This window comes from Globicephala melas, chromosome X (genome assembly GCF_963455315.2).
Source record: "Globicephala melas chromosome X, mGloMel1.2, whole genome shotgun sequence".
Lineage (NCBI taxonomy): Eukaryota > Metazoa > Chordata > Mammalia > Artiodactyla > Delphinidae > Globicephala > Globicephala melas.
In genome coordinates, this window is record NC_083335.1 from 52,587,869 (window position 1) to 52,613,542 (window position 25,674).

Sequence of the window (25,674 nt, forward strand, 5' to 3'; positions counted from 1 at the left end):
TATTATTGTTATTATCATTATTCCCACTTTTGATCGGTCAGGAATTTGTGAACAGCTTAGCTCATTTGGGGTCTCATGAGGTTGCAGGATGTTGGCTGGGGTTGCAGTGATCTGAAAGCTGGAATGCAGCAAAAGGATATTTCCAAGGTCCAAGGCAGTTCACTCTCATTGCTGGCAAGTTGGTGCTGGTTGTTGGCAGGAGGCCTTGGTTCTTCTCCACATATGTGATTTCAGTGTGATTTCAGAAACAGTGGCTGGTTTCTCCCAGAGCAAACAATCCAAGATTTAGTTTTGTCCTTTTACTTGTGAAACTGCCAAAAACTCCACTTAGATTTACAGTTGTTACTACATGGCAATTAAAATATGACTAGTTTGAATGAAGTTTTCTATTTTTCATATTTCCTCAATGAGGTTTTCCATTTTCAACCATATATTTGTAGCTAGAATAGAATAGTCTCCCTCTTTTTAAGTGTCCCAATATTTAATGTGCACAAAAATTATCATACATTTGATCCTACTTGTGAATGCCTAAGTTACTTATTTAGAGAAGAACTAATTTCTTTATGTCTTATATTCAACAGTTGTAATACTAACAAAGTATGTAGCTGATATTTCCTGATTACAATTTTTTGCTTTGGTTCTCTGTTGTCTCTGTATAGTCTCTCTTCCAAGCCTGTATATTTTTTTCAAAGCTATAAGTGTCCCAACACTTAAATCCTTCTTTTCAGCAAGAATGTCTCATTACATAGAGAACATAGATGTGATGGAAAATAGTAGAAATTCATTAAAAATATTAGCCTCCCATAAATAAATATGTCTTTATCAAATCCATTCTTATGTTTACCATAGTATTTCAGCACATTAAATATTAGTATTCCAGACTAAGGCTAATCTTGTCATTTTCTCAGAATCTTATCATCTCCCTCATTCTTATGAACCTGGCTCTATCAACTATCCATTTTCTGTTTTACATTTAAAACATCTTCCTCTCTACTGAAGTATTCAGCATCTTCCATCTGGAAAAAAAATCAAACAAACAAAAAAGAAAAAATAGAACTTGTAGTGAATCCATCATTTATTTTATTACCTTAGGTAGGTATAGCCAAGTTTTAAGACAAAAATAGACTACTTTTATAATCCTCTATATCCCTTCCTCCTGTTCTCTATCCAACTTTTTGTAATCTGTATTCCACACCCATCACTCTAATTTGTTATTTCAACCAATATTTATTGAGTGACTTCTACCTGCCAGGGAATGTCCTCTGTGCTGGGGATACATCAAAGAATAAAATAGAAATGATCCTTCCAGACCTTTTAGAGTTTGCATTCTAGTTGCAGCTTGGGGGTTGGGGAAAGACAGATAAATAACTATAAATACGTCAGTACATAAGTAAGTAAATAAATAATAAAGCACATTAGAATATGATAAGTATTATGAATTAAAAGTAGAACAAGAGAATGGAGTTTGAGAAGGCCAAGGTGAGGAGCAGTTTGCAGTACGAAATGGGGTGATTAGGGTGGGCCTCACTGAAAAGATAAGACTTAAGCAGAGACTGAAGATTAGAGAGTGATGCAAATGAATAACTGGGGAAAATAACTCTAGGCATAATGCAATAACTAGAGTATATCTTTATGGGAAGCATGTGCCTGCTGTGCTGAAAGAACAATAATGAGACCATTAGCTGGAGCAAAGAGAACGAAAGGTGAAAAATCTAAAAGTATGTCAGAAAGATAATGGGGCACATCATCATAGAGTCTTACGGGCTTTAATAAAGAATTTATTTTTTGTGCTGAGTAAAATTAAGGGACGTTGGAGGGCTTTGTGCAGAGAAGTAACATAATTGGACTTCTGATTTTTTGAAGGTACACTATGGCTGCTCTGTTGAGAGTAGTACTTTCGGAGAAAGGGAAGAAACAGGGGAACCTACTAGGAGACTATTGCAGTAATTTAGGTAAGAGCCAAGGTAGTGATAAGTGGTTAGATTGTGGATATATTTTAAAAGTAGAATCAAAAGGATCTCCTGACAAATTGAATGTGGGGTCTGAGGGGAAAAAAATGAGTCAAATGTGATTCTCAAATTTTCCCTTGAGTAACCTTAAGGATGGAATTGACATCAATTGACCTGATAAAAGCTTCCTGTGGATCAGGTTTTAGGCAAGATCAGAAATTGTTTTCAATATGTAGAGTTTATCACAGCGTTCTTTGGAGAAACAGAAGCAACTGAAAAGTTAACCCCTAGAATTTGCAACGAAGAAATCATTTTTTATCTTGACTAAAGCTTTGACGGAGTGCTAAGGGCAAATGCCTGACCAGATTGGATTTAAGGCAGAGTAAGAGAAGATAAATAAGAACAATAACTGATCTATTTTGATCACTTTTGCAAAACAATTTTCTATTTATATTTCTTTTCAAAGAACTGGCTTTTGATTTTGTTGTCATAAAAATCTGTCTTCTTTTTTAAATTGATTACTTCCTTCTGCTTTCTTCCTTTGATTCCAATGAGGTTTTTTAACTCTTTCAGTAAGGTGCTTACATTCCATTGCAAAATAGATACACTTGAAGCTATAAATTTATCTCTAAGAACCACTTTAGCTATATCCCACAAGTTTGATATATTGTTCTTTCATTGACATCCATCTCTAGGTAGTTTGTAATTTTATGTGTAATTGCGGATTTAATGCACACTTTATTTTAGAATGTATTTTTAGCCCCCAATGATACGATGCATGTGAGTGTGTGTTTGTGCATGTTGGAACATTCAAATTTGTATTACGGGCAAAACATGTAATCTGTATTTTATTAAATCTTTCAAATTTGCTCTAATTTTTTAAGTGAAACTAGCTGGATATTGATTTTTACTTGACAATTATCTACCTTCAGATCTTCTAAGATATTTCTCACCTGTATTCTGGGATCTATTTTGGATGATTAAAAATCTGCTTTCAGGGGCTTCCCTGGTGGTGCAGTGGTTGAGAGTCTGCCTGCCGATGCAGGGGACACGGGTTCGTGCCCTGGTCCAGGAAGATCCCACATGCTGCGGAGCGGCTAGGCCCATGAGCCATGGCCACTGAGCCTGTGCGTCAGAGCCTGTGCTCTGCAACGGGAGAGGCCACAAGAGTGAGAGGCCCGTGTACCACAAAAAAAAAAAAAAGTCGGCTTTCGGTATTAATTGTCCTTTGCAGGTAGGCTGTCTTTCTGTGCAGAAGCTGTGAAAAAAATTTTTTTCTTTATCATTGAGGTTGCAGTTTCATGATGACTTTTCTAGGTATGAAATTTATTTATTTATTTATTTACTATTTTTATTTTTCTTGCTCCACACTCAGAGTGTTACCAGATTGGTCAACTAGACCTGCACCAGGGTCCTAGCTGAGACCCCTTGTCTCAGCCAGGGAGGCTCTTTTTCCAATCGAATTCACGCAGCCAATAATGAAACCAATGCTGAGACTGGAACAGTGCAAGCTTTATTCAATGGTCAAAGAATGAAGAAGTGGGAACATAGTTTGCAAATCAACTTCTCAATCCATTTCAGACAGAAACATCAAATATATAAGATGGACCAGGTAAAAGGGAGGGAATTGGAAATAGTGGGGGGAATATTTATGAATTATCCAAGAACAGGGGTGTGGTTTGAACTCAAACTGATGAACCATTTCTTTTCAGTCTTTGTGTGGGCATTTCTGGTTGTTGTCATGGTAATTGTCAACTGTCATGGCACTGGTGGGTATATCATTTAGCAAATTAATGTATTACATTGAGCATGTAATGAGGCTCAAGGTCTACTGAAAGTCAAATTTTCAGCCATCTTGGGCCTAGTTGGTTCTAACTGGTTCTTGATTTTTGATCTTTGCAGCTAGCTTCCTATTGAAACTTACATAAGAGTAATTGCTTTCCATTGGGGGAGGGGCAGGGGTATGATTCTGGGGCAACAGCCTTGGTAACAAGAGTGCTCTTTAAATTTAAGGATTCATGAAGTTTCTTCTATTATAAAAATTATCAATTATTATCTCTTTGCCAATTGCTTCTTCAATGTTCCCTCTGTTGTCTTCCTCTGGAATTAATAGTAGATAAAACTCCAAATCACTCTGCTTTGTCAACTTCTCATTTTTAGTTTCATGTATTTTTTTCTCTTTTATTTATTTATTTTAACGTTTTTAAGGAGGATAATTGCTTTACAATGGTGTGTTAGTTTCTGCTTTATAACAAAGTGAATCAGTTATACATATACATATATACCATATCTCTTCCCTCTTGTGTCTCCCTACCTCCCACGCTCCCTATCGCACACTTCTGGCTGGTCACAAATCACCGAGCGGATCTCCCTGTGCTATGCAACTGCTTCCCACTACCTATCTATTTTACGTTTGGTAGTGTATATATGTCCATGACACTCTCTCACTTTGTCACAGCTTACCCTTCCCCCTCTCTGTGTCCTCAGGTCCATTCTCTAGTAGGTCTGCATTTTTATTCCCATCTTGCCCCAGGTTCTTCATGACAATTTTTTTTTTTAGATTCCATATATATGTGTTAGCATACAGTATTTGTTTTTCTCTTTCTGCCTTACTTAACTCTGTATGACAGACTCAAGGTCCATCCACCTCACTACACATAACTCAATTTTGTTTCTTTTATGGCTGACTAATATTCCATTGTATATATGTGCCACATCTTCTTTATCCATTCATCTGTTAACGGACACTTAGGTTGTTTCCATGTCCTGGCTATTGCAAATAGAACTGCAATGAACATTGTGGTACATGAGTCTTTTTGAATTATGGTTTTCTCAGGGTATATGCCCAGTAGTGGGATTGCTGGGGCGTATGGTAGTTCTATTTTTAGTTCTTTAAGGAACCTCCATACTGTTCTCCATAGTGGCTGTATCAATTTACATTACTACCAACAGTGTATAAGGGTTCCCTTTTTCCACATCATCTTCAGCATTTATTGTTTGTAGATTTTTTGATGATGGCCATTCTGACCGTTGTGAGATGTTATCTCATTGTAGTTTTGATTTGCATTTATCTAATGATTAATGATGTTGAGCATTCTTTCAAGAGTTTGTTGGCAATTTGTATATCTTCTTTTGAGAAATGTCTATTTAGGTCTTTTGCACATTTTTGGATTGGGTTTTTTTTTTTTTTTTTGATATTGAGCTGCATGAGATGCTTGTAAATTTTGGAGACTAATCCTTTGTCAGTTTGCAAATATTTGCAAACATTTTCTCCCATTCTGAGGGTTGTCTCTTCATCCTATTTATGGTTTCCTTTGCTGTGCAAAAGCTTTTAAGTTTCATTAGGTCCCATTTGTTTAGTTTTGTTTTGATTTTCAATTCTCTAGGAGGTGGGTCAAAAAGGATGTTGCTGTGATTTATGTCATAGGGTGTTCTGCCTATATTTTCCTCTAAGAGTTTGATAGTGTCTGGCCTTACATTTAGGTTTTCAATCCATTTTGAGTTTACTTTTGTGTTTGGGGTTAGGGAGTGTTCTAATATCATTCTTTTACATGTAGCTGTCCAGTTTTCCCAGCACCAGTTATTGAAGAGGCTGTCTTTTCTCCACTGTATATTCTTGCCTCCTTTTTCAAGATAAGGTGACCATATGTACGTGGGTTTATCTCTGGGCTTTCTATCCTGTTCCATTGAACTATATTTCTGTTTTTGTGCCAGTACCATACTGTCTTGATTACTGTAGCTTTGTAGTATAGTCTGAAGTCAGGGAGCCTGATTCCTCCAGCTCCGTCTTTCTTTCTCAACATTGCTTTGACTATTTGGGATCTTTTGTGTTTCATACAATTTGTGAAATTTTTTGTTCTAGTTCTGTTAAAAATGCCAGTGGTAGTTTGATAGGGATTGCACTGAATCTGTAGATAGCTTTCGGTATTATAGTCATTTTCACAATGTTAATTCATCCAAACCAAGAACACAGTATATCTCTCCATCTATTTGTATCATCTTTATTTCATCAATGTCTTATAATTTTCTGCAGACAGGACTTTTTCTCCTTAGGTAGGTTTATTCATAAGTATTTTATCATTTTTGTTGCAATGGTAAATTGGAGTGTTTTCTTAATTTCACTTCCAGAGTTTTCATCATTAGTGTATAGGAATGCAAGAGATTTCTGTGCACTAATTTTTATCCTTCTACTTTACCAAATTCATTGATTAGCTCTAGTAGTTTTCTGGTAGCATCTTTAGGATTCTCTATGTATAGTATCATGTCGTATGCAAACAGTGACAGCTTTACTTCTTCTTTTCAGATTTGCATTCCTTTTATTTATTTTTTCTTCTCTGATTGCTGATGCTATAACTTCCAAAACTACATTGAAAAATAGTGGTGAGAGGGGGCAATCTTGCCTTGTTCCTGATCTTAGTGGAAATGTTTTCAGTTTTCACCATAGTGGACAATGTTGGCTGTGTGTTTGTCATATATGGCCTTTATTATGTTAAGGTAAGTTCCTCTATGACTACTTTCTGGGGGATTTTTTATCGTTAATGGTTGTTGAATTTTGTTGAAAGCTTTCTCTGCATCTATTGAGATGATCATACAGATTTTCTCCTTCATATTGTTAATACGGTGTATCACATGGATTGATTTGCGTATATTGAAGAATCCTTGCATTCCTGGGATAAACCCCACTTGATCATGGTGAATGATCCTTTTAATGTGCTGTTGGATTCTGTTTGCTAGTATTTTGTTGACGATTTTCCGTCTATGTTCATCAGTGATATTGTTCTGTCATTTTCTTTTTCTGTAACATCTTTGTCTGGTTTTGGTATCAGGGTGATGGTGGCCTCGTGGAATGAGTTTGGGTGTCTTCCTCCCTCTGCTATATTTTGGAAGAGTTGGAGAAGGATAGGTGTTAGCTATTCTCTAAATGTTTGATAGAATTTGCCTCTGAAGCCATCTGGTCCTGGGCTTTTGTTTGTTGGAAGATTTTTAATCACAGTTTCAATTTTAGTGCCTGTGATTGGTCTGTTCATAATTTCTATTTCTTCCTGGTTCAGTCTGGGAAAGTTGTGCATTTCTATGAATTTGTCCATTTCTTCCAGCTTATTCATTTTATTGGCATATAGTCGCTTGTAGTACTCTCTCATGGTCCTTTGCATTTCTGCAGTGTCAGTTGTTACTTCCCCTTTTTCATTTCTAATTCTATTGATTTGAGTATTCTCCCTTTTTTTCTTGATGAGTCTGCCTAACGGTTTGTCAATTTTGTTCATCTTCTCAAAGAACTTCCTTTTAGTTTTATTGATCTTTGCTATCATTTCCTTTTCATTTATTTCTGATCTGAGTTTTATGATTTCTTTCCTTCTGCTAAATTTGGGGTTTTGTTGTTCTTCTTTCTCAAATTGTTTTAGGTGTAAGGTTAGGTTGTTTGTTTGAGGTGATTCTTGTTTCTTAAGGTAGGACTGCATTGTTATAAAATTCCCTCTTAGTATTGCTTTTGCTGTATCCCATAGGTTTGGGTCACCATTGTATCATTTTCATTTGTTTCTAGGTATTTTTTAAATTTCCTCTTTGATTTCTTCAGTGATCTCTTGTTTATTAAGTTGTGTACTATTTAGACTCCATGTGTTTGTATATTTTAGAGATTTTTTCCTGTAGTTGATATCTAGTCTCATAGTGTTGTGGTCCAAAAAGATACTTGGTATGATTTCAGTTTTCTTAAATATACCAAGGCTTGATTTGTGACCCAAGATATTATCTATCCTGGGGAATGTTCCATGATCACTTGAGAAGAAAGTGTATTCTGTTGTTTTTGGATGGAATGTCCTATAATATCAATTAAGTCCATTTTCTTAATGTATCATTTAAAGCTTGTGTTTCCCTATTTATTTTAATTTTGAATGATCTGTCCATTGTTGAAATTGGGGTGTTAAAGTCCCTTACTCTGATTTTGTAACCATCAATTTCCCCTTTTATGGCTGTTAGTATTTGCCTTATGTATTGAGGTGCTCCTATGTTGGATGCATAAATATTTACAATTGTTACATCTTCTTCTTGGATTGATCCCTTGATCATTATGTAGTGTCCTCCTTTGTCTCTTGTAGTAGTCTGTGTTTTAAAGTCTATTTTGTCTGATATGAGAATTGCTACTTTAGCTTTCTTTTGATTTCCATTTGCATGGAATATCTTTTTCCATCACATCACTTTCAGTCTGTATGTGTCCCTACATCTGAAGTGGGTCTCTTGTAGACAGCATATATAGGGGTCTTATTTTTGTATCCATTCAGCCACATCCATTCTATGTCTTTTGGTTGGAGCATTTAATCCATTTACAATTAAGGTAATTATCGATATGTATATTCTTATTACCATTTTCTGAATTGATTTGGGTTTTTTATTGTAGGTTTTTTCCTTCTCTTCTGTTTCCTGTCTAGAGAAGTTCCTTTAGTATTTGTTGTAAAGCTGGTTTGGTTTTGCTGAATTTTCTTGGCTTTTGCTTGTCTGTAAAGGTTTTAATTTCTTTGTCAAATATGAATGAGATCCTTACTGGATAGAGTAATCGTGGTTGTCGGGTTTTCTCTTTCATCACTTTAAATGTGTCCCTCCACTCTCTTCTGGCTTGCAGAGTTTCTGCTGAAAGATCAGCTGTTAACATTATGGGGATTCCCTTGTGTATTATTTTTATTTTCCCTTGCTGCTTTTATTATTTTTTCTTTGTATTTAATTTTTGATAGTTTGATTAATATATTTCTTGGCATGTTTCTCCTTGGATTTATCCTGTATGGGACTCTCTGTGCTTCCTGGACTTGATTAACTGTTTCCTTACCCTTATTAGGGAAGTTTTCAATGATAATCTCTTCAAATATTTTCTCAGTTCCTTTCTCTTACTATTCTTCTTCTGGGACCCCTATAATTTGAAGGTTGGTGCGTTTAATATTGCCCCAGAGATCTCTGAGACTCTTCTCAATTCTTTTCATTCTTTTTTCTTTATTCTGCTCTACATTAGTTATTTCCAATATTTTATCTTCCAGATCACTTTTCTGTTCTTTGCCTCAGTTATTCTTCTATTGATCCCTTCTAGAGAATTTTCCATTTCATTTATTGTATTTTTTATGATTGTTTGCTGCTCTTTTTTTCTTCTAGGTCCTTGTTAAACGTTTCTTGTATTTCTCCATTCTATTTAAAGATTTTGGATCATCTTTACTATCATTATTCTGAATTCTTTTTCAGGTAGACTACCTATTTCCTCTTCATTTTTTAGGTCTGGTGGGTTTTTACCTTGCACCTTCATCTTCTGTGTTTTTGCTCATTTTGCTTAAGTTTCTGCATTTGGGGTCTCCTTTTCACAGGCTTCAGGTTCGTAGTTCCCATTGTTTTTGGTGTCTGTCCCCAGTGGCTAAGATTGGTTCAGTGTGTTGTGTAGGCTTCCCTGTGGAGGGGACCAGTGCCTATGTTTTGTTAGATGAGGCTGGATTGTGTCTTTCTGGTGGGAAGGTCCACTTCTGGTGGTGTGTCCTGGGGTGTCTGTGACCTTATTATGATTTTAGGCATCCTCTCTGCTAATGGGTGGTGTTGTATTCCTGTCTAGCTAGTTTTTTGGCATAGGGTGTCCAAAACTGTAGTTTTCTGGTCATTTAGTGGAGCTGGGTCTTGGCGTTTAGATGGAGATCTCTGTGAGATTTACACCATTTGATATTACATGGAGCTGGGAGGTCTCTGACCAATATACTGAACTGTGCTCTCCCACCTCAGAGGCACAGCCCTGACACCTGGCTGGAGCACCAAGAGCCTGTCATCCATTCAGCTCAGAATAAAAGGGAGAAAAAAAGAAAGAAAGAAAATGATAAATTAAATAAAAAGTTATTAAAATAAGAAACAGAAAATAATTATTACAAATTTTTTAACTAATTAAAAAAAAGAAAGAAAGAACAACCAAACCAAAAAACAAATCCACCAATGATAACAAGTGATGAAAACTATACTAAAAAATAAAATAAAAAAGTAATGGAGAGACATAACCCTAGGACAAATGGAAAAAGCCAAGCTATACAGAGAAACATACATACAGAAGCATACACACACACACTCACAAAAAGAAAAAAAGGGTAAAAATTATGTCTATTGTTGCTCCCAACATCCACCTCCTTAATTTGGGATGATTCGTTGTCTATTCAGGTATTCCACAGATGCAGGATACTTCCAGTTCACTGTGTACATTTAACCTGCTGCTGCTGTGGCTGCTGGGAGGGATTTCCCTTTCTTTTCTTTATTCTCATAGCTCCTGGGATTCTGCTTTGTATTTGGCCCTGCCTCTGCCAGTAGGTCACCTGAGGACTTCTCTCAGACAGGACAGGTTTAAAGGAGCAGCTGATTTGGGGGCTCTGGCTCACTCAGGCCAGGCAGAGGGAGGGGTATGGAGTGGGGGGTTAGCCTGCGGCGGCAGAGCCCGGCATGATGTTGCACCAGCCTGAGGTGTGCCGTGTGTTCCTCTGGGGAAATTGTCCTTGGATCACGGGACCCTGGCAGTGGGGTCTGCACAGACTCCCGGGATGGGAGGTGTGGATAGTGACCTGTGCTTGTACACAGGTTTTTGGTGGCTGCAGCAGCAGCCTTAGCGTCTCATGCTTGTCTCTGGGGTCCGCCCTGATAACCGCAGCTCCTGCCTGTCTCTGGAGCTCATTTAAGCAGTGCTCTTAATCCCCTCTCCTCACACACTAGGAACCAAAGAAGCAAGAAAAAGTCTCTTGTCTCTTCGGCAGGTCCAGACATTTTCCCGGACACCCTCCCGGCTAGCTGTGGTGCACTAACCCCTTCAGGCTGTGTTCACGCCCCCAACCCTAGTCTCAGCTCCCAGCCCCCAGCCGTCCTGGCAGGTGAGCAGACAAGCCTCTCGGGCTGGTGAGTGCTGGCCAGCACCTATCCTCTGTGCAGGAATCTCTCCGGTTTGCCGTCTACACCCCTGTTGCTATGCTCTCCTCCATGGCTCCGAAGATTTCCACCCTCTGCCACCCGCAGTCTCTGCCAGTGAAGGGGCTTCCTAGTGTGTGGAACCCTTTTCTCCTTCACAGCTCCCTCCCACAGGTGCAGGTCCTGTCCCTATTCTTTTGTCTCTGTTTTTTCTTTTTTTCTTTTGCCCTACCCAGGTACGTGGGGAGTTTCTTGCCTTTTGGGAGGTCTGAGGTCTTCTGCCAGTGTTCAGTAGGTGTTCTATAGCTGTTCCAGATGTAGATATATTTCTGATGTATTGTGGGGAGGAAGGTGATCTCCACGTCTTACACATCCGCCATCTTGAAGCTCCTCTAGTGTCATATTTTTGTGCAACATTCTTGTTAAGCTACTAAAAGGTAAATTTCTATTTGCTAATTCTATTTATGACTTTCCAATACATAGCCTATTTCCTCTTTTGAGCGTATGTATGTGTATACATATACACATATTTTTTAATGACTTGCCATTTAAAAACTTTGATTAAAAGAAACAAACTTTAGGTGTATCCATTTATTTCTATAAAATCGTAAAACATTGAGATTGGACAATGCCTTAGGCAGTATCTAGTCTGTATTCATCATTTTATATATCAGATATCACAGGGAAGTAAAAACCGAAAAAAATCTTGCCAAGGCTGCAGTACTGGTGGCAGAATTGAGGCCAGAAGACCTAAGGATTATTTTTGTTTCCTCTTTGATTAATTAGTTCAGAACAGTTAACACATATATACAGTAAGCGTGAAGTCATAGAAAATAAAATGCATACATATGAAAGATCATTTACATAAAACTAAATATGTTAGTTGCTTTAAGTCTTTTGGATTGCAGGTAATTTTTCCAGGGAAAAGTATCCTTTTAATTAATTATATTATATCATCCAAATGTGTGTAAATTATATGTTGATATCTTTAATGTTTTTATTTAGCAGGCATTTTTCTTATTTTATATATATATATATAATATACCTATACATATGAGTTTATAAAATGTATTTGACTTTTACAAATGATCTTACTTTCAATACCTTAGAATCTTCCTACAACAAAATTATCTTATCCTTTTAGATTTTATTTAGGGCTGCATAATTGTTTAAAAAACTATTCACCAAGTCACTATTGACACCTATTTATTGAGTACCTTCTATGTTTTGTATATCTTACATACACTGTTTTAAAAATTCAGAGCTATAAAAAAATAAGTGGCAACTGAAATTAAACAGAATACTCGGGCTTCCCTGGTGGCACAGTGATTGAGACTCCGCCTGCCGATGCAGGGGATACGGATTCGTGCCCCAGTCTAAGATGATCCCACATGCCACAGAGCGGCTGGGCCTGTGAGCCATGGCCGCTGAGCCTGTGCGTCCAGAGCCTGTGCTCTGCAACGGGAGAGGCCACAACAGTGAGAGGCCCACATACCGCAAAACAAAAAAACAAAAACAAAAACAAACTAGAATACTCTTCCGTCAAATGTAAAATGTAGTAAATAAATAAGGGCAATTATTTTCTGACTAGTGAGTAATTCTTACATGCAACAAACAACAAAATAAATCTCTTTAGATACACAAGTGTAAGTTTGATATTGATGTTAAAATTCAAATAAACTAACATCAAATTTTATGATGTTATTTCTCATTCTTTTCTTCTAAAAAGATTATGATTAAAATTAGAAAATAGTTAAATTCAATCTTTGAAGACTTTTGTTTTCCCCATCCAAGCTTAACTTATGCATTTTATTACACATGCTTCTTAACAAAATTCCACATTGCTTTCCTAAAATTAAAGACAAACCTAGGGGCAGGAAGGGAATAAAGATGCAGACCTACTAGAGAATGGACTTGAGGACATGGGGAGGGGGAAGGGTAAGCTGAGACAAAGTGAGAGAGTGGCATGGACATACATACACTACCAAGTTGATAGCTAGTGGGAACCTGATAGCTAGTGGGAAGCAGCTGCATAACACAGGGAGATCATCTCAGTGCTTTGTGATCACCTAGAGGGGTGGGATAGGGAGGGTGGGAGGGAGGGAGACGCAAGAGGAAAGAGATATGGGGATATATGTATATGTATAGCTGATTCACTTTGTTATAAAGCAGAAATTAACACACCACAAAAAAAAAGTGAGTAAAATATTTTTGAAAGGATAGCACTACCTTAACTGAGTCCTTCCAAATAAGGGGGGATTAGAAGTTAGGGACTGCAAATTCCAAAGTTCCTGTTGGTCTTACTGCCAACTACTGAAATTCTAAATACACAATAATAACAATGCATGTCACCATGAAAATATTAGCTACATGTACATTTTAATTATGTCTATGTCATAGTCTCATAAAAGCCAGACTGTGTAACCTTCTCCATAGATCTCTGGGAAGTTTTGAGGGCACCTGCAGAAGTATTTACCCAGTGAGTATCTGGTTATCATATAGAACCGGCTTACAAAGCTGGTAGCTTTACAAAGGAAATAACAACTCTTTAGCAAACCCTGATCCGAAATTAGTCTTGTGAAGTTTGCATACATTTTTTAATAGTATCAACTTATCAAACACTGAGACAAGTTCACAGAAAGGCTGCACTGAGTATGGGTGAAAGAAAAACCCCGTTTGCCTAAATAGCAACAACAAGGCAAGGTTTTTTTTCTTATGAATAGCAAGGTTTTTAGTCTGTAAGATAAATTAATCTTGCAGAGTGACTCGTTTAAAAGTATTTATAGTTAAGGCATCTCTATATCCATTAAAGGATCCTAGAAACATTGTACTTCATCTCTTTAAACATTTCTAATTTATTGCTATTTTCAAATTCTAAATATTTATACATAATTTTTTTAACTTGAAATGACTTTAACATTGAAAACTGTAATCTGAAGGTGGTTAATTATTTTCTAAAGATGTTTGCAGTTAAATGAAAGCTTGTTAAGGTTATACAAAGATATAGATCTTCTTTTGTATTTCCTATCTGTGGGTACCTGGCTCTGAAAATATAATTTCCATGATACACTCTCCCCAAGATGGTGCTAGGTAAATATATTAGCTCCATAACTATGCTAAGTAAGAATCTTTGAATAAACAAAACCTTCCACTGAATAATCTTGTCCTGTGTGACAACAAGCAGTCTTTCTCCCTGAAATACTCTATCAGGTGTCTTGAGAAACCTGAATCTGATTGAACTAAAACTGTCTCTTTACCACACTCTGTTTTTGTTCCAAGTTGTGCTGCCAGGTTTAGCAAGCGGATCCTAGTCTCAAACTGCCCTTTCATTATCATTTGGCTGTCTGTCTGTTAGCTTTCCCATATTGGTTTACATGGTGAGAAACTCCTGGTATCTCCACAGGGAGAGAGGTTCCTATATACAGATGAATCTGGACATGTTTCTTCAGTTTAAACTGTCCTCAATCTGACTTCTGAAAGATGGATCTGTTTTAATTATTTTTTGCTATTTAAGTAAAAGTCAAATTGTGTATGTAGGAAACTAAGCAAGAATTTTTGAGATATTAGCTTTGCACTCATTATACATTCATTCAATTCATGAGTATGATCATTCATATATCCTCCATTAATATATATTTTGTTCTCTTCTAGAAACTCTTATAAACTTGATATCTTTAACATTTGTGCCTGTTGTCAAGACAATTCCAGCAAGATATTTTCTACATGCACGAGGTAAAAGAAAATGTCAGTCAAATCATTGAATTCATCTAGAATCAAGTGTGCAACAGCTTCCACTAAAATTCATTTTTTCATTATTTTCTATATCCATTGCAAAACTTGTAAGTGTTTCTTGACTGGAGGAATTCGTTTTTGTCTGCTGAACTCCTTTATATATATAAATTTTGACAGAAATCACAAGAAAAATCTCCTTTGATGAGATTACAGAAGTTATATAGTATCACTTCTTCAGTAGTTTTCTTCAGTAACTCTTTAAGCTCTCAGTTCCAAGCTTGAAAGACTTCACTCTCATGGGTTTGTTGTAGAATTAAATTAGATAATCTATGTAAAGGTCTTAATGCAGTTTGTAGCACAGTGTAAATACTCAAGTATTAGCTCTTAGTGAGATGATGTAAATGATGGCAAAATTAACACGATGGTGATGATGAAAATGATGGCTTTAACTATATCAGTGATAACCAGATTAATGGAGCTTTAAATTTCTCAAGTTCCATCCATGAAGCAGAGATGCTCTAGTATGATCTATCTGTTTTATTCATTGGTGGCAGCTCCTATTCCATCAATACATTGTCAGCCCTCAGCTTGTTGCTGTGCTGCACCATGTGGTACTGATGTGCCCTCATGCAGGCCCCAACACCTCCTCACAGCTGATGCCTTAATGACTGCCTCAGTTAACTGAATTTTTTTTCATGGTTATCAGTTCTTGTTTTATATTTGCCTTTGTATTCCCAGTGAATGTTTTTTCAGGATTATTTATGTCTCATGAAATAAGTCACATAAAATCAAATACAGTTGGAAACAGAAGTGTATCTCTGCTTACGAATATAGAGGAAAAATAAGTTAAGAGTTTCATTGATCTATTGAAAGAATTTTGTCATCAGTGAGTTAAGGCAGATTTATTTGATTCAAGATACAAAGTGCTAAATATGAATGATGATAAAAGTGCCTCTGTATTTGTTTATGTTTCTGTATGAATTGCACACTGAGGAGTCAATGAATAAAGTGTGAACAATCTCTATGGGATCAGATGGGTTGGAATCCAGTCCTGGCTTTTGTACTTCTTGGGCATGTGCTTCTTTAATTGACAGTTGCTCATCTGTAAAATGTAGAGAATAATACCTACCTCAAGAAGTTGTGTGAGAGTATTAGAGTCAATGTAAAGTACTGCCTGCCTTTTTAAATATTACAAATTTCTGTTCTCATACTTCATTTTGGGCATATCCTAAACATATTATTTTAAAACTTTCTTCACTTTATTATATTATTGTATTTTTTCTGGGGTAAGTTTATGATTCTATAATTCATTTTGCTGTATCTCTCCTAATATTAAATTTCTTCATGTATTTTAGAGTATTCATGTATAGGCTCACCTTGGGCAGAATAGTTTTTCTTTTTTTTTTTCTTTCTCCACTCACTGTCCTAACGGTTTTATGATTGCACTAACCTGTCCCCAGGCAAGTCAGCTAGAGTCAGATATGATCATTTTGTCCTGAAGTTCCTGCAGTTCATTGATATTTGGATTTTCATATAACTGGTTGCTGAGTCATTAAGGAACTTGACTCAATCCTTGCTATATGATGCAGCTTTATCCTCCTGGCCCCTATGCAAGTATTTCCAAATAAGTTATAGTCCGAAGAAATTGTTAGTACCCTTTATCTTTCAATCTTAATTCATGAGCTGGGGAGGCCCAACCAGCCATTAGTTTTAGGCAATAAGCACAGATCTAGTCACATGCTTTCTGTAGAATGCTTTTGGCCCTCAGTAACCAATAAAAATGTACTCCCAGACTTCACTTATTTCTCTGTATCCCAATCACAGAGGACTTATGATTTCAAGATGTTATATATTACTTTATATTTCTGTTTGGCTTCTGATATTTAAAAAATAATATTATCTAGTTTTTGAGCAGCACTATGATTGTAAATTTTTTCCTATTAATGTTTTTTTCTATTTATGCAGTATTTTTAGAGCACAGTGGTGCTTGGAATAACTTATAAAACTTCTTAACTAGATTTTCCATTATGACTTTTTAATCATTCCTATAGTAAGTGTGGATAGGCCATCATTTTTAGAAAAATGTGTTTGTTCTCAATGATAATTCTAGGCATTACTTAAGGTAGTGACTCTGAGAATCTGACTTCAATTCTTTTCACTGAATTTTGCTCAATGAAATTATGAACAGCTCATTTGTTTCCTTTTTATGGCTTTTTCCCCCAATTGTAATCCTTATAATTCAATAATCTTTTTTAAATGAACTGCTTCAATAATAGATACCATGGACTACAGTTTCTCAGCAGTTTGTATAGACAACAATTGGTAACAACATGAAGATAAACGTATGTTTCATTCATTTCTGGTTTCCCAGCATCTAGCACAGGTCTCAACAGATAGAAGGGATTTAATAAATTGCTGCCATTCCCAGCAGACAATTTCTTTCCAAATCCATTGTAGTTCCCTGTTGGGTTCAGTCCAACCACTTCAAAGACAGTGGCTTGCACTCTTTCTAGCCTAAACTTCTAAGACTTTAGCAAGGGGACAAAAGCAGAATTGTTCTCACTTCGTCTTACATGAGGAAGTAAAAAGAAGGATAAAAATGTTCATGACATTTTTGTCTTTGTATTCCCAACTTCTAAGACAGGACGTCACATATTCAGAATGTCCAAAGAGGCTGCAATAGTATGTAGATAATGGGTCAAACTCAGACTATAGGAAACTAGAGAACCTATGCTAAGCCTAACAGTACAGTCAGTCCTCATGTCCAGTTAATTCTTGGTAATGAAATAATGCAGGTTCATGATTTCTAGATATTCTGATTTTTGCCAGACAGCCAAGATTTGTATGTACAATATCCCACTTTTGAAATGATGGTAGCTAATTTATATTTAAATACTGACTAGGCCAACATTGCATGGGCCAAACCAAATGAGTATGCTGGCAGTCATTTTTATAAAGAAATATCAACTTTTATTATTGGTATCATTTTAAAATAGAATATTATATCAGGAAATCACTCTTTGATGTCATTTTAAATGGAGTTTTTGCTTCAGTGTCAAAGTGTAGATATGCTATAAAAAGATATTTTAGAACAACAAAACAAAAAATATTCTAAATGATTCATCTTTAAGATTAAAAATTAAAGCTTCCTTGTTCTATATTCCTCCTTGTACTGTATTCTAACTTTAGATATATCCATCGAAAGTTAGGGACAGTTGCTGATTAATCCATCAACAACTGTCTCTAACCATTGACATGCCACTTATATATTTGAAATCTGGTTTATTTTCTTTGAAAAAATATGAGACACTAGTTGACTTATCTATTCCTTAGTGTTGTGGTAAAGCAAGAGAAGGAAACTAAAAGTAATCTTAAAGGATTCATGCATATAAATGCTGTAATGTATAAGTTGATGCCAATTTAAAAGATAACTATTCAATTTAAGTTTTATTCCTACTCTGGATACATTATAAGATAAACCTGGCTTTACTAATTATAATGAGATCTAGTGAGGTTATCATAATACTGATCTTTTACTTTATTTAGCTACAGAAATTGTACACTATACCTATTGCATTAAGTAATTGTGAAGATTAAAAGCCATAGCCAAAATGTATGGACAAAAATAATTTGTAAACTAAATGACTAAAAGTTGGGAAGTTCAAGTTTCCAAACTGGTCAGATCAAGGGAAATGGTTATCAGGTATTTGGAGATTTAGATGAAACCCTGGTCTCATATCAAATATGTGGCCCTCACCTCTGGATGATACACTCCACACACTCATACAAAGACCTGTTCATAATTCTTAAAGAATTTATTGCAACTAGAGAATATCGGGAAGTCAGCCACCAGTAAAAATAGCCAGGCACACGACTCAATAAGACAGTATAAATGAACACCACCAGAATAAACAGACATGTATACACCTCAGATAATATAATCAGCAAAGATTTTAAAACTACACTTACCAAGTTTAAAGAGATACTATGTACAGTGAATAGCAAACTATTAAGAAATGGAGAAAAAAAGCATACATGAAAAGAAGCAAACATAAATTTTGGAAATGAAAAAAATCAATTTGGCAACTGAATTATTTGACTAAAAATTGGACACAGCAGAAAAGAAAATTAGTGAACTAAATGGTAAATCTGAAGCAATTTTATAGAATGCAGTATGGAGAAAGAAAAAAATACGGAAAATGAGCACAAACTGTGTCAGAAATAGTTAGATTATTGGCATGTCTGAACAGAATTTTAGAATCAGAGAAAAGAATAATGAGGAAGAAGTAATAAATGAAGAGATAATAGCTAAGAATTTTCTATTTTTTAGAACTGATAAAGAAAGTAAGCTACATACTCAAGATGTTTAGAAAATACCAAGAATAAAAAAAACAAAAATAAGTCCTCACATAGAAAATCTTAGTGAAACTGGAAAAATGAAAAAGAAAAAAAAACCCCACAAAGACAAAGAGAAAATGTTAAAAGCAGCCAGACCAAGGAGAGAAACAATAGCACAAAAGCAATCACTTTGAAAATAACAGTATTTACACCAACAACTAAGTTTTCAAATATGGCAATGATTATCATATATACCCAGTGCATAGAAAGAAAATAAATGACATCCTAAGATTCTAAATAGACCTAATAAAAATACCTTTCATACTGAGAGTGCATTAAAGATATTTTCAGACAAGTGGAAGACAAGATAATTTTCCATTAGCAGAAGATCAATAAGAAATTTTAATGGTGTATTTTAGGCAGAAGGAAAGCAGTCTCAGAAGGAATGATTGAAATACAAGAAATAAAGAGCAAACAAAGAAGTTAATATGTGGACAAATGAAAATGTGTATTGATTGTATAAATAGCAACAATTTATCAGGGATAAAAGTAAAACAAAAAAATAGTTTAATCCACCAAGATAAAATTTAATTTCTGAGAAGTTTGGTGAAATCCTACAGACAAGAAACAGAGTGATAAAATCATTCAGCTACAAACACATCCATGCTACCTTTCATGCAATAGAAAGGATGACTCTGAAGGGAGAGTCATGAGCCCAGAGGGTGGAGCTGGAAACCACAGAGGATTATTCTCTGGCTTTGAAACCTAATGTATGAGACAAATACAAAGCAAAAAAAAAAAAGTATTTTTTACTTTCAAATATATCATTAATTGCATTAAGTGAAAATAAAACAAACCATTAAATGATAAAGATTATCAGAAATGATTTAAACATTACAAGTATAAGTGCACAGAAAAATTGAAAGAAAAATGATTGAAAAAATATCCCATGAAAATACTAGTGACATAAAAGCCAGTCTAGCTATATTTATATCAAACAAAATATTCTTTAAGACAAAAGTCATTGCTAGTATTAAAGAGCATATCTTCATAACATTTAAATGTCCAATTCACCACGAACTTATTAATGCTAGGTTTGAATTTGCTTAATATAGACTCAAAATAGAATTAATACAGAAATTAAAAAAAAAACACAGTAGGATATATTAACACACTTTCCTCAACAATTTATTGAACAAGTAGTAAAGATACAGAATATTTAAATAAGAATTAGAAAACTTTATCTAAATAATGTACGTCTTAGATTGAAATCAACAATAGCAGATTACCTATTTTTTTCAAGGGTACACAAAATAAGTGAAGAGAAAATAGATCTATCTATATGTAGACACTTTATGACTAATATGACATTGTAGAGTAGTGGGGAAAGAATAGTCTCTTCAATGAGTTGTGCTGAGAAATTTGGATAAACTTATGGAAGAAAATAAAATTGTGCCTCAATATCACATCATATACAATTATTGATTCCAATTCAAGTAAAAAGCAATAGTGAAAGGCAAAGCTGTAAAGCTTTACAAAAGACTATAGCAGAATATTGTAATGAATTAAGGGTAGGGAGATTTCCTAAACAAAACATGTAAAAGCATTAACCATAATGGAAAATATTGTTGAATCTGTCTGAAGTAAAATGAAGAACATTTGTTCATGAAAATACATCAAAAAAGAGTGAAAGAAAAGCCACAGACTGAGTGAATATATTTGAAAAAGTTATAACCAGAAAAAAGCTACAATAGAAAATACATAAATAACTTTAACAAATCTAACAGGGAGAGAGAGAGAGAGAACTTAATAAGAAAATGGACAAAAGACTTGAGATAATCTAAAAGAGAAGAAATCCAAATGATGAACAAAATAAAAATATGAAATGGTTCTTAAACCCATTAGTACTCAGGGAAATGCATATTAAAACAAAAATGATGTAGCTCTACAAACCTGACAGATTAGCTAGCTAGCTAAAAATAATAAAAAGAAAAAGAATAAACACAAAAATAAATAAAAGTAGTAATGCCAAGTATTGTTGAAGATGCAGAGCAACATGGCTGCTTATAGACTGCTGGTAGGATCATACAATTTTATGACCACTCTGAGAAAAATTGGCATTTCTCTGTAAAGTTGTAGATATTCACATCCTATTACCAATCAGGACTCCAAGTTATATGCCCAAAAAGCTCATGCATATTTATTTGAAATTACATGTGCAAATATGTTCTGAAAAACATTATTTATAATTATCAGAAACTATAAATAAAACAAATGTTCATCTATAGTGACACTCTAAATTTTGGTATATTGAGACTTATACAGCAGTGAAAATGGATGCACTACAGTTATGCACAATAACATGGATAAACCTTACAAAATAATATCAGGTGAAAAATCAAGACACAGAAGAATGCATGCAAATTTATTCCCATTTATTAAAAGTTCAATAACAGGAAAAATAAAAACTCATATATATATATATATATATATATTATAAAAATAAACTCAAAATGGATTAAAGACCTAAATGTAAGGCCAGACACTATCATACTCTTAGAGGAAAACATAGGCAGAACACTCTATGACATAAATCACAGCAAGATCCTTTTTGACCCACCTCTTAAACAAATTGAAATAAAAACAAAAATAAACAAAAGGGACCTAATGAAACTTCAAAGCTTTTGCACAGCAAAGGAAACCATAAACAAGACCAAAAGGCAACCCTCAGAATAGGAGAAAATATTTGTAAATGAAGTAACTGACAAAGGATTAATCTCCAAATTTACAAGCAGCTCATGCAACTCAATATCAGAGAAACAAAAAACCCAATCCAAAAACGGGCAGAAGACCTAAATAGACATTTCTCCAAAGAAGATATACAGATTGCCAACAAACACATGAAATGATACTCAACATCATTAATCATTAGAGAAATGCAAATCAACACTACAATGAAATATCATCTCACACCTGTCAGAATGGCCATCATCAAAAAATCTACAAACAATAAATGTTGGAGAGGGTGTAGAGGAAAAGGAACCCTCTTGCACTGTTGGTGGGAATGGAAATTGATACAGCCACTATGGAGAACCATCAGGAGGTTCATTTAAATCTAAAAAAGAACTACCATGTGACCCAGCAATCCCACTACTGAGAAAACCATAATTCAAAAAGAGTCATGTACCAAAATGTTTATTGCAGCTCTATTTACAATAGTCAGAACATGGAAGCAACCTAAGTGCCCATCCACAGATGAATGGATAAAGAAGATGTGGCACATATATACAATGGAATGTTACTCAGCCATAGAAAGAAACAATATTGAGTTACTTGTAGTGAGGTGGATGGACCTAGAGTCTGTCATACAGAGTGAAGTAAGTCAGAAAGAGAAAAACAAATACCATATGCTAACACATATATATGGAATCTAAAAAAAAAAAAGTCATGAAGAACCTAGGGGCAAGACAGGAATAAAGACACAGACCTACAGAATGGACTTGAGGATATGGGGAGGGGGAAGTGTAAGCTGTGACAAAGTGAGAGAGTGTCATGGACATATATACACTACCAAATGTAAAATAGGTAGTGGGAAGCAGCTGCAAAGCACAGCGATATCAGCTCAGTGCTTTGTGACCTCATAGAGGGGTGGGATAGGGAGGGTGGGATGGAGGGAGACACAAGAGGGAAGAGATATGGGGACATATGTATATGTATAACTGATTCACTTTGTTATAATGGAGAAACTAACACACCATTGTAAAGCAATTATACTGCAATAAAGATGTTAAAAAAAAAATGAGAGAGAGTCAGCCTTAAGCTTTGAAGCCAAACATTGACATCTCCTCTCTAGCTATGAAATTCCTGGATGGCACGTTCTTCCAATATAAGGCTGTTTCATCCACTACGTGGGCCAAAAAGCCCCTTCAGTTTTTTAAGTAAAAATAAAAGACACCTTTTTCATTTTCACCAAGAACTTTATTGAACAAAATATTCACCCTTTTGTTCCACTACCTTCTGCCATTTTTCAGGCAACTTCATAATTCCATCTTTCCAAAACTTTTTATCTTTCTGAGCAAAGAACTGTTCTGTGTGCCTTTTACAGTCTTCCAGGGAACTGAAATTTTTTTCCATTAAGAGAATTTTGTAAAGACTGAAATAAATGGAAATCTGAATGTGCAATGTCTGATGAATACAGCAGATGAATCAGAATTTCCCAGCCAAGCTGTAATAGTATTTGCCTGGTCATCAAAAAACATGTGGTCTTGCGTTATCCTGATGGAAGATTATGCGTTTTCTGTTGACTAATTCTGGACGCTTTTCCTCAAGTGCTGCTTTCAGTTGCTCTAATTGGGAGCAGTGCTTGTTGGAATCAATCTTTTGGTTTTCCAGAAGGAGCTCATAATAGAGGACTCCCTTCCAATCCCACCATATACACAACATCACCTTCTTTGGATGAAGGCCGGCCTTTGGTGTGGTTGGTGGCGGTTTATTTCACTTGCCCCATGATCTCTTCCATTCCATATTTTTGTACAATATCCACTTTTTATTGCCCATCACAATTTGTTTTAAAAACGGCACGTTTTCATTACGTTTCAGTAGAGAATTTTATGTGGAAATATGGTCAAGAAGGTTTTTTTTGCTTAACTTAAGTGGAACCCAAACATCAAAGTGATGACCATAACCAAGCTGGTGCAAATGATTTTTAGTGCTTGACTGGGATATTTTGAGTATGTTGGCTACCTCCCGCATGGTATAATGTTGTTTGTTCTTAATTATTGTTTTGATTTGATCTCTATCAACTTCAACTGGTCTACTCAACCGTAGAGCAGCGTCCAGCGAGAAATCTCCAGCATGAAACTTCACAAACTTTTGACACGTTTGATCAGTCACAGCACCTTCTCCATACACTGCACAAATCTTTTTTTGTATTTCAGTTACGTTTTTACCTTTCTTGAAATAATAAAGCATAATATGCTGAAATATTGCTTTTCTTCCATTTTCAATATTAAAATGGCTACACAAAAATTCACTAATTTTGATGTATTTTTTTGAATGCACACTGATGTGACAGCTGTCATATACAATCCAACAAAATTGTTTCAAATGAAATTAAAGACAACTAGTGCTACTACAGCCATCTTACAGAAAAATACAAACTAACATTTTGGCCCACCCAGTACATTGAATATCTGTTGTTTAGTGTAACCACCTTCATTAATTGTCTTTGCTAGATCTTCTGGATACCTTGCTGTAGCTTCTACATCAGCACTTGCTGCTTCACTTCACACTTTTATGTTATGGAGACAGCTTCTTTCCTTAAACCTCATGAACCAACCTCTGCTAGCTTCAAACTTTTCTTCTACATCTTCCTCACTTCTCTCAGCCTTCACAGAATGGAAGAGAGTTAGGGTCTTACTCTGGATAAGGCTTTGGCTTAAGGGAATGAGTTTATCTTGTTCTTATATCCAGACCACTAAAACTTTCTCCATATCAGCAATAAGGCTGTTTTGCTTTCTTTTTGTATATTCACTGGAGTAGCACTTTCAATTTCTTTCAAGAACTATTCCTTGCATTCACAGTGTGGCTAACTGTTTGGCACAAGAAGCATAGTTTTAGCTTATCTTGGCTTTTAACGTGTCTTCCTCACAAAGCTTAATTATTTCTAGTTTTTGCTTTAAAAAGAGAGATATATGATCCTCCTTTCACTTGAACACTTAGAGGGCATTGTTGGGTTGTTAATTGACCTAATTTTTAATATTATTTTGTCTCAGGGAATAGGGAAGCCTGAGAAGAAGGAGAGAAATGGGAGAAAGAGCAGTCAGAACACATACAACATTTATTGATTAAATTTGCTGTCTTGTATGGGTGGGATTTGTGACATTCCAAAATGATTACAAAAGTAACATTAAAGACCAATGATCACATATCACCATAACAAATATAATAATAATGAAAACATTTGAAATATTGTGAGAATTACTAAAATGGGACACAGAAACACAAAATGAGCAAATACTGATGGGAATATAGAGCCCATAGACTTGCTCAATGCAAGGTTGCCAGAAACCTTCAATTGTAAAAAATGCAATATCTGTGAAGCACAATAAAGCCAAATGCAAATTTAAAAAATGAGGTATGCCTGTACTATAAAGGGTTTACAATTGTGAATGCTTCTTCTGTTGCTTGAGATGTATACTTATCTCCTAAGACTCACGAGTGTCTTTCTCAAGCACCTGAAAGCCATACCTCTGAAACGTAATCATCAGGAATAATAGGACCTTTGTCTCCCAGTTTCTGTGATAGGATAGAATCCTAACTTCCATAATTCTCAGCTAAAAGACACACCTGGTTTAATCACATTTATAGGAATTAACCCTTTGTAATTTTTCACTTGAACCCCCACCCATTTCCCTCCCTACTCCCTCATTTTGGGGGGTTATATATGTACATACACAAAGATTATTTCAAGCCTGAACAAAAATGGCTTCCCAAAATTTTTAGCAAAATCCTCCAATTCATTTTAACCATTAATTGCAGCATTTATTCCATTCTCTGAACAGAAGACTGAATTCACAAATGTATAGTATAATCAAGTAACCTCCCTTTAAATGCTCAGTCACCTCAGCACAAATTGGAATGGAGCTCAGCTCTTTTCAGGCTGTCATTAGTTACGGAATAAAACCAGTTTTGACTGCTTTAATTAATGTCCAGTATTTTTTATCTTTGACAACACTCACCATGGAAGTTTTCCAAA